This window comes from Phocoena sinus, chromosome 18 (genome assembly GCF_008692025.1).
Source record: "Phocoena sinus isolate mPhoSin1 chromosome 18, mPhoSin1.pri, whole genome shotgun sequence".
Taxonomy (NCBI): Eukaryota; Metazoa; Chordata; class Mammalia; order Artiodactyla; family Phocoenidae; genus Phocoena; species Phocoena sinus.
In genome coordinates this window covers 17,959,583-17,972,274 of record NC_045780.1, presented here as the reverse complement: position 1 = coordinate 17,972,274, position 12,692 = coordinate 17,959,583, and the positions used below count along the sequence as shown (strand labels likewise).

Here is a 12,692-nt window from a genome sequence, read left to right as displayed (position 1 = left end):
TGTATATCTTCTTTGGAGAAATGTCTATTTAGGTCTTCTGCCCATTTTCGGATTGGGCTGTTTGTTTTTTTGATATTGAGCTGCATGAGCTGCTTGTATATTTTGGAGATTAATCCTTTGTCAGTTGCTTTGTTTGAAAATATTTTCTCCCATTCTGAGTGTTGTCTTTTTGTCTTGTTTATGGTTTCCTTTGCTGTGCAAAATCTTTTAATTTTCATTAGGTCCCATTTGTTTATTTTTGTTTTTATTTCCATTTCTCTAGGAGGTGGGTCAAAAAGGATCTTGCTGTGATTTATGTCATAGAGTATTCTGTCTATGTTTTCCTCTAAGAGTTTTATAGTGTCTATCTTTACATTTAGGTCTTTAATCCATTTTGAGTTTATTTTTGTGTATGGTGTTAGGGAGTATTCTAATTTCATTCTTTTACATGTAGCTGTGCACCACTTATTGAAGAGGCTGTCTTTTCTCCATTATATATTCTTGCCTCCTTTATCAAAGTATAAGGTGACCATATACGCGTGGGTTTATCTCTGGACTTTCTATCTTGTTCCACTGATCTATATTTCTGCTTTTGTGCCAGTACTCAGCTAGCATTTTAAAAAACTGAGCAAATTTTTCACTTTACAGATAACTTTGCAATGGGATTCCTTTAAAACATAAGTTCTCCTGATTAACACAAGAGGGCTGGAAAGATAGAACTAGACGATAGGTCTTTATGTTTCAAAGAGTTCAAAATTTTAGAGCAATACCAGGAAATAATTTAATGCAAGAATGCTACCCAAAATAGAGAAAGGAGAATTGTTACACATTATGAATATATTCAATATCTTAACTGTGGTGATGGGTTCATGAGAATATACATGTCAAAGCTTATCAAACGTGTACTTTAAATATGTACGGTTTACTGTATGTTAATTATACCTCAAAGAGCTGCTTTTAAAAAAATAAGCCTTAGTGAATATGACTCAAACTATTAAAAAACCATATTTCTATGTACCTTTTTAAGGTATTAAAGCTACAAGAGTGATGCAATGGAAAGAGTACCTGAATGGTTGTGCCACTAGTTATGTGATCTTGAGCACATTACTTAACCTCTCTGAACTCCAGATTCCTTATTTAAGAAATGAAGATACCATGATCTATCTCCCTGGGACAGTACAGTGAAAGTATTTGCAATAACTGGTCCTTCATGATGTCTACGAAATACGATTTGTTATTTACTCTACAAAGTATGTGTACATATATAAGCCATTCATTCAAACTTATGTTTTAGTAATTCATCAATTATCAATGTGAGTACCAAAAGCAAACATATCTACCTTATATATAACCTAAATCAAGGTCCAAAATGTACATACCTCTATTATCATTTTCATCTTTCTACTTTCAAGCTACTTGTATCTTTATATTTAAAATGCAGCTATTGGGACTTCCCTGGTGGCACAGTGGTTAAGAATCCGCCTGCCAATGCAGGGGACACGGGTTCGAGCCCTGGTCCGGGAAGATCCCACACGCCAAGGAACAACTAAGCCCGCAAGCCACAATTACTGAGCCTGTGCTCTAGAGCCCACAAGCCACAACTACTGAAGCCCGCGCGCCTAGAACCCTGCTCCACAACAAGAGAAGCCACCACAATTAGAAGCCTGTGCACACAACAAATAGTAGCCCTCGCTCACTGCAACTAGAGAAAGCCCACACACAGCAATGAAGACTTAACACAGCCAAAAAATAAATAAAAATAAAATGCAGCTATTGTGGGCAGTATATAGTTGGGTCTTGCTTCTTAATCCAGTCTGACAATTTCTGCCTTTTAATTAGAGTACTTTAGCTCATTTATATTTAATGTAATTATTGATGGGGCTGAAATTAGGCATTTGTTGTCCTATTTTTGTTTTCTATTGTCTCATCTATTTTTTGTCTGTTTCTCTACTCCCACTTGCCTGCCTTCTTTTAGGTTAATCAATTTTTTTTAGTATTCTGTTTGATTGCTCTACTAGCCTTTTAGGTTTGCCTTTTAATTTTTTTTATTAGTTTTCTCACTAGGGATTACAATTTGAATCTTTAACTTTAAACAATCTATATAGAATTAATGTTCTACTACTCAACTTAAACTAAATGGCCCAGCATTTGTGCATGTGTGTGTGCGTGCATGCACGTGTGCACACCACACGTGCATGCATAATACAGCAGATTGCCAAGCATTTGGGCAGATCTTACAATCAAATTTTAGGACTCACTCTCTTCATAGCTCCTGATCTTCCAGGATTTCTGGCTGTTTTGTCAGCCTGGAACTCTGTACTCTTATACTTCAAGCCAATAAGACTGTAGTATTCTGCACCAAGAAGTGGGACGATTATAGAGTGACCCTCATACTAAAACCCACTAACTCACAAATTTCATCAGATGGTTATGTTTTAAGAATCGGCTCACCTCCAGTTTCTGCCTGCTTTTGATCACTCTCCAGTACCTTTAAGTGAAAATTTTAATATATTTTGTCCAGGGGGCTTCCCTGGTGGCACAGTGGTTGAGAGTCCGCCTGCTGATGCAGGGGACACGGGTTCGTGCCCCAGTCCGGAAAGATCCCACATGCCGCAGAGCGGCTGGGCCCATGAGCCATGGCCGCTGAGCCTGTGCATCCGGAGCCTGTGCTCCGCAATGGGAGAGGCCACAACAGTGAGAGAACTGCGTACCGCAAAAAAATATATATATGTGTGTGTATATATATATATATATATATTTTGTCCAGAGTTTATAGTTGTTCAATAACTCTAAGGTACTGCAGCATTACTGGAAGACAGAACTCCATGTTACTCTTATTACATGCAGTTTTCCATTCTGAATGCCTTCATTAAGTAAGGTAATTTGTGCTAGTATTAGGCATAATTTGCCTTTTTCTTTAGTAATAGCTTTATTCAGATATAATTCACATATCATAAAATTCACCTTTGAAATGTAAGTTCAGTGGGTTTCAATATATTTAGAGTTGTGCAACCATCAACATTTTCCTACCACAAAAAAACCCACACACCCTTTATCATTCATTCCCCATACACCTACTCTATATCCCTTGGCAAACACAAATCTACTTTCTGTATCTATGAATCTGACTGCCTGGCCATTTCATATAAATGGAATCATAATATGTGGGCCTTTTGTTGGTTTGGCTTCTTTACTTAGCATAATGATTTTGAGATTCATCCACGTTGTAGCATATGTCAGTACTTGTTTTTGCTGCTGAATAATATTCCATTGAATGGATATACCACATTTAGTAGAATTCACCAGTGAAGCCTTCTGGTCCTGGGCTTTTCTTTGTGGGAAGTTTCATGATTATGAATGCAATCTCTTTACTTGCTACAAAGTCTATTCCGATTTTCTATTTCCTCTTGAGTCAGTTTGGTAGTACGTGTCTTTCTAGGTATTTTTCCATCTCATCTAGGTTATGTAATTTGCTGGCTTATAATTGTTCACAGTATTCTCTTAGTATCTGTTTTATTTCTGTAAGGTAATTTTTTCATCAGTCTAGCTAAAGGTTTGTGAATTTTGTTGATACTTTCAAAGAAACAACTTCTGGTTTCATTGATTTTCTCTATTGTTTTTCTCTTCTATTTCATTTCAGTTATACTTCTTTTTTATTTATTATTTTTATTTATTCATTTATTATTTATGTTTGGCCGCGTTGGGTCTGCGTCTCTGTGCACGGGCTTTCTCTAGTTGCGGCGAGTGGGGGCTACTCTTCGCTGCTGTGTGCGGGCTTCTCATTGCAGTGGCTTGTTGCGGAGCACAGGCTCTAGGCGCACAGGCTCACTAGTTGTGGCACATGGGCTTAGTTGCTCCGTGGCATGTATGGGATCTTCCCAAACCAGGGATCGAATCCGTGGTCCCCTGCACTGGCAGGCAGATTCTTAACCACTGTGCCACGAGGAAAGTCCCTATACTTTTTATTTTAATGTAAGTATTTACAGCTATAAATTTTCCTGAGTACTGTTTTAGCTTCATCCAGTAAATTTTGATATGTTGTGTTTTCATTTCATTCATCTCAAAGTGTTTTCTAATTCCCTTGCGATTTATTTGACCCACTGGTTATTCAGAATGTGTTATTCAATTTCCACATTATTTGTGAATTTTCCAAGTTTCTTTGTTATTGATTTCTAATTTTATTCCACTGTGGTCAGAGAACATACTTAGTATGATTTTAATATATTTTTTTAATTTGCTGAGACTTCTTTTATGGCCTAATGTAACATGATCTATCCTGTAGAATATTCCATGTGAACTTGAGAAGAAGTGTATTCTGCTGCTGTTGCATGAATGGTATACAGATGTCTGTTATGTAGCCAAAACAATCCTGAAAGGAGGAACAAAGTTAGAAGATTTACATCAGCTGATTTCAAGACTTACTATAAAGTTCCAGCAATAGACAGTGAGGTAATGGCATAAGGATAGACACATAGATCAATAAAACTGAATGGAGTTCAGAAATAGATCCATACCTATACGATCAACTGATTTTCAACAAAAGTACCAAAGTTATTCAATGAGTGCTTGAAAAACATCAACCCCTATCTAAGAGTATATCAAATATTAATTCAAAATGAATTATAAACCTAAATGTAACAGGTGAAACTAACAAATTTCAGAAGGAAACACAGGAGAAAAATGTAAATTAAAACCATAACAAGACACCACTATACACTCACTAAAATGACAACAATTTAAAGGACTGCCAATACTGGTGAGGATGTGGAGCAACTGGAACTCACATACTGCTGATATGAATGTAAAATACTACAACCACTTTGGAAATGAGTTTCAAAGTGTCCTATAAATTTAAAGACATACTTAACATATAACCAAGCCATTTTACTCCCAGGTCTTTATCCAAAGAAAACACACACACACAGACTTGTAAACAAATATCATAGCAGTTTTACTCATAAGTGTGCAAAACTGGAAAAGAACCCAAATATCCAATAACAAGTGAATGGATAAACAAATTGTGATATATTCATACAATGGAATATGGGTTGGCAATTTAAAAGAATTAACTCCAAGTAAACAAACCAAAAATTTTTTTTTGTTAGTTCTGGGTTTGTTTTTTTTTTTTTTAATTAACCACTTGATTTATTTTTATTTTTTAAAGGTGCTTTTGGAATTGCCTTGTAGATATTAAAACCAATTCATGATGTGCAAATCCAGAGTACGGTATTTGGAAATGCCAGGAGGAAGTTGTGGGGAAGGAATTTTATGTCCAATAGACCGTGTATCAGTTTTATCCATAAAGGGACTATAAATCATTTGGAACTGTCAAAATGAGTGCCTCTTGTGGTTGTGAGACCCTCATTGATGGGAGAAACTTGATGATCATCTGGCAGAGACGTTAAGAGAAGAATTGGGGAGTGTTGTGTGAAATGAAGGAAAACCATCCTTTAGCATTTTGGAATATAAATATGTTGGGTTGGCCAAAAAGTTCGTTCAGGTTTTTCTGTAACAGTGGACAGGAAAAAACGAACGAACTTTTTGGCCAGCCCAATATCTCAGTATTAAGTCGTACTTGAGAAGAAGTCTGATTTACAAAACGATATTAATGTTATATTAAACAAACAAAAAAGCCAGACACAAAGGAGTATGTATTGTGATTACATTATATAAAACTGTTGAAAAGGCAAACTAGTCTATAATGTCAGAAAGCAAACTAGTATTTGCCTGCAGCTGGGGGAAAAGGAGGACTGACTGCAAAGGGACATGGGGAGGGGGGGCTTCCCTGGTGGCACAGTGGTTTAGGAATCCACCTGCCAATGCAGGAGACACGGGTTCAAGCCCTGGTCCGGGAAGATCCCACATGCCGCAGGGCAACTGAGCTCGTGCGCCACAACTACTGAAGCCCGCACGCCTAGAGCCCATGCTCTGCAACAAGCTACCGCAATGAGAAGCCTGCGCACCACAACGAAGGGTGGCCCCTGCTCGACACAACTAGAGAAAGCCGGCGTGCAGCAATGAAGACCCAAAACAGCCAAAAATTAATTAATTGATTTTTTTTAAAAAAGGTACATGGGGGAACTTTTGAGGGGGACAGAAATATTCTACATCTTGATTGTGATGGTGCTTACAAGGGAGTAATTATTTGTCAAAACTCATCAAGCTAAACACTTAAAATGGATAAATATACCTAAGTAAAGTTTATTAAAAGCAGTTGTTACTTGCAGGAAGAGAGGTGGCAGGTGTGGGTGACATGTGTCATTTTCTCCTTTGAATTTATATTATCAATATGTGTATTACCCCTGTAATTTAAAATCAGTTCATTACTGAGAAGTACTCAAATTATTTAAAACCCTTCCTAAATTAAATTGCCTCAAAGATTTACTTTTCTATAATATATAATTACCAATAACAGTCTAATTTTTTTCTCCTAGTAATACTATATTGTGCACTGGATCTGTGTTTCTTATCACCACTGTAGCAGTTGATAAACATTCCCTGTAATTCAAAAACTTTATAAGCCGTCAATAACTAACCCATAACAGTGTTATAAATAAATAAAACTTACAATAATGTTTATATGACACTTAATGCTGTGCTTATTTATTTTATATAAAGTGATTTTATTTACAGTACTGTTATATAGCCAAAATGACATTACTGAAGTTTACTAGGCAGAGGAACTGAAAAAGAAGTGTAGGAAGGTGCTGAGTCCTTCTTCAGATCCTATAATACCAAGACACCAGGTATCTTCTACTTCACTAACAAAAACCACAACAAACAAACAAACAAAAAGTAACCATATTCCGAAAGTCTGTAGCACCAAAACTATCCCTTTGCTACCACCATCTCAGTCCCCTTCACTAAGAAGAAAGCTGGGACTCCTATTTCTCCTCTTCAGTACAACGGGGGTGGGGGGGAGGTGGGAGGAGGGTATTTCAAGCCATACTAGCCCCCCAAATCTACAGCTATATCCTGAACTCAACAGTTGGCAGCATTCACAACTAGAGCACTCCTGTAACATCTAGGCCTGGGTGTCCAGATGCCTGGTTTCTTCTGCGTTATAAACTCAGAACTTATAAACTAAGTTTGTCTTCTACTTCTCCCTTTTCTGCCTCTTGCTGGGAGGGGCCTTTGGACTTCCTTTCAAGGCTGTTCCTTCTGTAAGCAAATTTGCCCAACTTCCCTTCCTCCCAAGTACCTGTTCTGCTGAGAGGAGTATAGTTTTCTCAGAAATAGGTCCAGTACCTACTATGTTTACCAGAAGAAAAGCATACAGAGGAATATTTTGGTCACATTATATTTAAAGTGTAGTCATGACCACAAACATCATATCCTCACTTAATGCCATCATGTTCACAAATACAAATCTGAGAATTAAAAAACCTGGTAGGGCCCCCTAATCACTGCATGGAGCTAATGTCTAGTTTACTAGAAGATTCTGTCTGCACTGGTACCTAATACAATTTATCCAGAATGTGTTCTTATTATGAAAATATTCTAGCTGTTTTTCACAAAAGCTAAACAATATACTAAAGAACTTATTACCAGAAGAGAAGTATGAAGTAATCTGAAATAGCGCTTCCCAGCCTCTTTCACATCATAGTGCATGCACATACATACACACACACACACACACACACAAATATTTGTACAGCACACTGAGATTAAGGGACAAGACTGCAAGGGCTCCACCACTCAGATCCCTGGCTGGCCACCCCTAGGGCAACACATGAGATGAGAAACACTGATCTAACAGACCCTCGTGCTAATGCTCTGGGTCACTGCAGCAAACCAGAGGGAAGGTCATTGATACACTGTCATCAAGAAATTAGCTTAATAAAAAAATTGTTTCTGCTATACATATATCAAACCTACAATTCTTGTTCAAACCATGAAACATTCCCAGTTCATGTAATCTCCACTATAAAGCTCTGTCGAATCTTTAAGGCCAGTCCCTACTCTATGTTCCCAAACCACCTTTACTTTTATTAAACAATCACAATCTCTCTTATAGTTACCTATAGCTGTATTTATTTGTTAGATTAAATACCCCTTGAAGGCAGAGATCTTGTTTCATTCATTTTTATTTCCCTCTACTCCACAATAACAAAAAAAAAGGTACTTTGAACAGCTAATGTTAAATCTAAATTTGCGTTGTCATGTTCACCGACAATGCTGTTTGAACTTTACCACAATCATTGTACAGACCATGTACTTTCTCCCTCTCTATTCCAAAATTTGATTTAGCTCAACACTCTCAAATATTCCACTTTCCCAAAGTTTCAGAGGATACACAAAAATGTTAGTTTGCATTAGCCCCACGTTCACAAAACTTAGAAAACAAAAGAAAATGTCCAGCCATTATAGAACTCTAACATCCAAGTATCAACTCCTTTATTCCAATCAAAAACAATGTTCCTAGAATTCAGCACAAAACTGAAAACACTGCTGCTACCAGCCACAGTCCATAACAGTAACTTTAAATTGTCCAAGGGGATTAAGGAAGCATTTTAAATCACTGTCACCCCCACCGAAGGATTTTAGGCAACGAGAATTTATTCTCATACAAGAATAAATCTGCATTTTATCATTAAACAGTATGAGGGCCTTAACTGGGAATTACCAGTTTATAACCTTTCTCCCCAAAATTTGTGAATATATCTGAATGTTAAAATTTTCTTATTTAGAATCATGATTTGTATTTTCATCTTCTCTTCCCCTTTAAAATATTTAATTTTTAATAGTAAGTAGAATAAATAGAAGTATAACTAAGAAGTGAATAATTAACTAATATGAATTAGTACACAAATTAATGTCATGCAGCACCATTCCCCAAATATTCTATCTACTGCCTATGTTTTTGTTTAAAACACCAGTTGCTAAAGTTATGAAAAATTTTTACAAAGTTAAGAAAAAAAGCCTCAATAAATGTCCCTAATTATACATTATTCCAAAACCAAGATACATATATATGATATTCATGGAACTAGATTCAAATTAACAAAATTAGTTCAAATTTACAAAGACACTCTGCTACACAGATTAATATCGTGTAACATCTAGCTGCTAGGTTGTTTATCATCTATGTATGCATCTCTATCGTCTATATATATAGCCCAATACTTAGTTAACATGATCATCCTTTTCATGCTACCTACTTTTTTCTTGCACATTTGAATTTTGAGAGGAACATGTAGATGTACTACACAATGTAATTATTTCCATGTCTGTCCAGCTACCTTCCTCCATACTCTCTCCGTTCAGCTTTCTACCTCTGTCTCTCTACTGTTATCTTAAATAAAGAAAAATGACTACAGTGTCTACCTGAATACCCTCTGAAAACATCACAAAGATGTTTGGAAAACTGGATATTTACCTTCGCAATTCTAAGATAGGGAATGCAAAGAAAGAGTATACACTATTTCAACAAAGGAAGGGTCTATAACACAAATTCACTGCTGTCCCACTTTGTCTCTCTATAATTTAACACTTCTACATTTAATAAGAAAACTTATTGTTGTGTTTTTTTAGTCAAGGTATAATAAACTGGAATACATCAAGCTGTTTCAGAGACACAAAGTGTTTTAACATCTTTCTTACAAAGTACAGCATTTATTAGCGTCATCTTCATTTCAAACAGGCTTTATTTTCATAAAGTCTCCTCATTCTATAATAATTTGTATACCATCTTAGGAAGTTACAAATTAACTACCTGTTATCATCAACTATTTTGAGAGAGACAGGATTATTCTTTTACTTCTTTCTTAGTTGGAGAGAGGAAAAAATTATTTAAAATATTAATTTCCTATGTCACATCCCAACCCCAAACAACTGACCGAGAAGGTTCCTTTTGGTCTATAAATGTGCAGTATAATAGTGGGTATTTTTACTTTGAAATTTCATATCAAAAGTGTGTTTTTAACTGGGTATTTAATGACATGACAATTACTGGTCTGGGTTTTCGTTTAAGTATAATAATATCATATGTCTGACCTCAATATTGTGATTTATAATATGAAATATACAGTTGGTGTTTGTCCACTGTTCCTGGTACAGAGGTCCTAAAACTCTTGGGATTTCCTAAGTGTAGAGCACAGTGAAGGTGTCTTTTGTTATGTTAATGAGGCAACTTTGGGATCACCTCAGGCAACCTAAGGTTGGGGGCTGGATGCCAGACCTGTGATGAGAGGGTTGGAACTTTTAGCCCCACCCCCCAAACTCGGGGGAGGGTAGAGGGGCTAGAGATTGAGTTCCACCACCAATGGCCCACAATTTAATCAATCATGCCTCCATAAAAACTCGGAAGGTGAGGGTCTGAACAGCTTCCAGGTTGGTGAACACGCGGAGATGCTGGAGACTGGTGCACTCTGAGAGAACATGAAAGGTCTGCTCCTTTCCCCCATACCTTGCCCTATGCACCTCTTCCATTTGGCTGTTTCTGAGTTGTATCTTTTCATAATAAACTGATAATCTAGTAAGCAAAATGTTTCTCTGGGTTCTGTGAGCCAAAGTAACCTAACACAAGGAGGTTTATGGCCAGTTGATCAAAGGCAGGCAGGGGTGGGGGTGGGGAGCAGTCTTGTAGGACTGAACCCTTAACCCATGGAATCTGACGCTATCTCCAGGTAGGTGGCATCAGAATTTAGCTGAACTGTAGGAAACCCAGCTGGTGTCGGAGAACTGCTTGGTATGGGGAAAAAAATCCACACACTGGAATTGTTGTCAGAATCAGACTTACCTTTTAGACATACATGTTAAAATACTGATATATAAAACAGGATATCTGGAATTTGCTTCAAATATTCCAGGGAAGGGTAACAGTGGGTAGGAAAAGAAATGAAACAAGACTGGCCAAAAATTATAACTATTTTAAAATGGTATACAGAAGTTCCATGTATTATTCTACCACTGTATGTTTCAAAGTTTTCTAAAATATTGCTTTTCTTTTTAAGTGTGCTGTGTTACCCAAGTACTAGAATCAGAAAACCTGGTTATCAACTAGGTGAGTGGACAATATTCATTATTTCTCTACGCCCTCAGTTTCTACCATCTGTGAGAAAAAGAGTTTGGACTAAAGTTCTGCATCTTGCTAGTTCAATCTTTTAATGATTCAAGTGAGTATGATTTCTACACTTTATATTTGGCTTAACAATTCTAACTATAATCCATGATGCTTTCATAGCTAAATTTGATGCAACGAACTGAAAACTGTTCAAAGCCATTACCAAAATAACACTATAGTACTGTCAGTCTGCTTGGATTCTAAGGGCCAACTGTATTACATACACCTTTTTTTTTTTTGGCGGTATGCGGGCCTCTCACTGCTATGGCCTCTCCCGTTGCGGAGCACAGGCTCCGGACGCGCAGGCTCAGCGGCCATGGCTCACGGGCCCAGCCGCTCCGCGGCATGTGGGATCTTCCCAGACCGGGGCACGAACCCATGTCCCCTGCATCGGCAGGCGGACTCTCAACCACTGCGCCACCAGGGAAGCCCCATACACCATTTTTAAAGGGACTTGAGCATCCACAGATTTTGGTATCCAAGGGGGCTCCTGGAACCAATTCCCCACCAATACCAAGGGATGACTGTACTTATCTCAGCTTGGCCTTCATTCCTAGATATTTTGCATTCCCCCAAACACCTTTTCTTCAAGTATTACCTCTCTTAGACTCTTTATTCTCTGGAGATAACTTTGTCAGAGAAAATAGAAGCCATCAGGCATCATCTGTTCCAGTTTCCATACCCTACTGCAGCCCATCCTTACTTCTATCTCTATTTCTTCCAAGTCCTTTCCAACTGAGGCCCCTTTAAAACCTAACCACAACATGTATCTCTTACTTTTCATCTGTAACAGCTCCCCAGTATTCCAGGCTCAATCATTTATTCCTTTACTAGCCAGGTCCTTAAGTCTGTTTTGCTCCAGTTTCTTCACAAACAGCAGTCAATCCCATACTTCTCAACGACCGAGAAACAACAAAAATAATTCTTTTAAGCATACTTCCTCCTCAAGCTAACTTGTGGTCCCTCCTTCCCATGAGTACCAAATTTTTAAACTGAGTTTCTACTGACTGGTTCCATCTACCACCTCAACTCTGACTCACTCCTCACCCTATTATAACCTAGCTCCCAGCCTCCACCACTCTCTGAGTTTTCCATTTAATCACCAGCCCCCAACCACAATGAATGGCTTATTTCAGGTCCTCATCATACCTCTCCTCTGCAGCATTGAATGCTGCAACTGTTATCCCTTTTTCAGGAAACTCTTCTCCCCTAAAGTTCTTTTTTAATTTAATTTAATTTTATTATATTATTATTATTTTTTGGCTGCATTGGGTCTTCATTGCTGCGCGCGGGCTTTCTCTAGTTGCCACGAGTGGGGGGCTACTCTTCGTTGTGGTGCGCAGGCTTCTCACTGTGGTGGCTTCTCTTGTTGCAGAGCACAGGCTCTAGGCGCGCTGACTCAGTAGTCGTGGTGCCGGGCTTAGTTGCTCCGCAGCATGTGGGATCTTCCCGGACCAGGGATCGAACCCGTGTCCCCTGCATTGGCAGGCAGACTCCCAACCACTGCACCACCAGGGAAGTTCCTCCCCTAAAGTTCTGATGCGACTCTTTGCTGTAAGCTTCCTACAGACTCATTCTTCAGTGGCACTCACTAGTCCTCTAAAATGATGTGGTTCCTGGGGTTCTTTCCTCCTAGTCCTCTTTTCTT

General features: G+C 38.0%; 1 protein-coding gene across 4 annotated transcripts in view; it reads right to left on the bottom strand.

Annotated features, from left to right (window-relative positions):
- KPNA3 (karyopherin subunit alpha 3) overlaps nucleotides 1-12,692 on the bottom strand; it is an 88,009-nt gene that overhangs the window by 59,201 nt on the left and 16,116 nt on the right. The window lies entirely within an intron of this gene.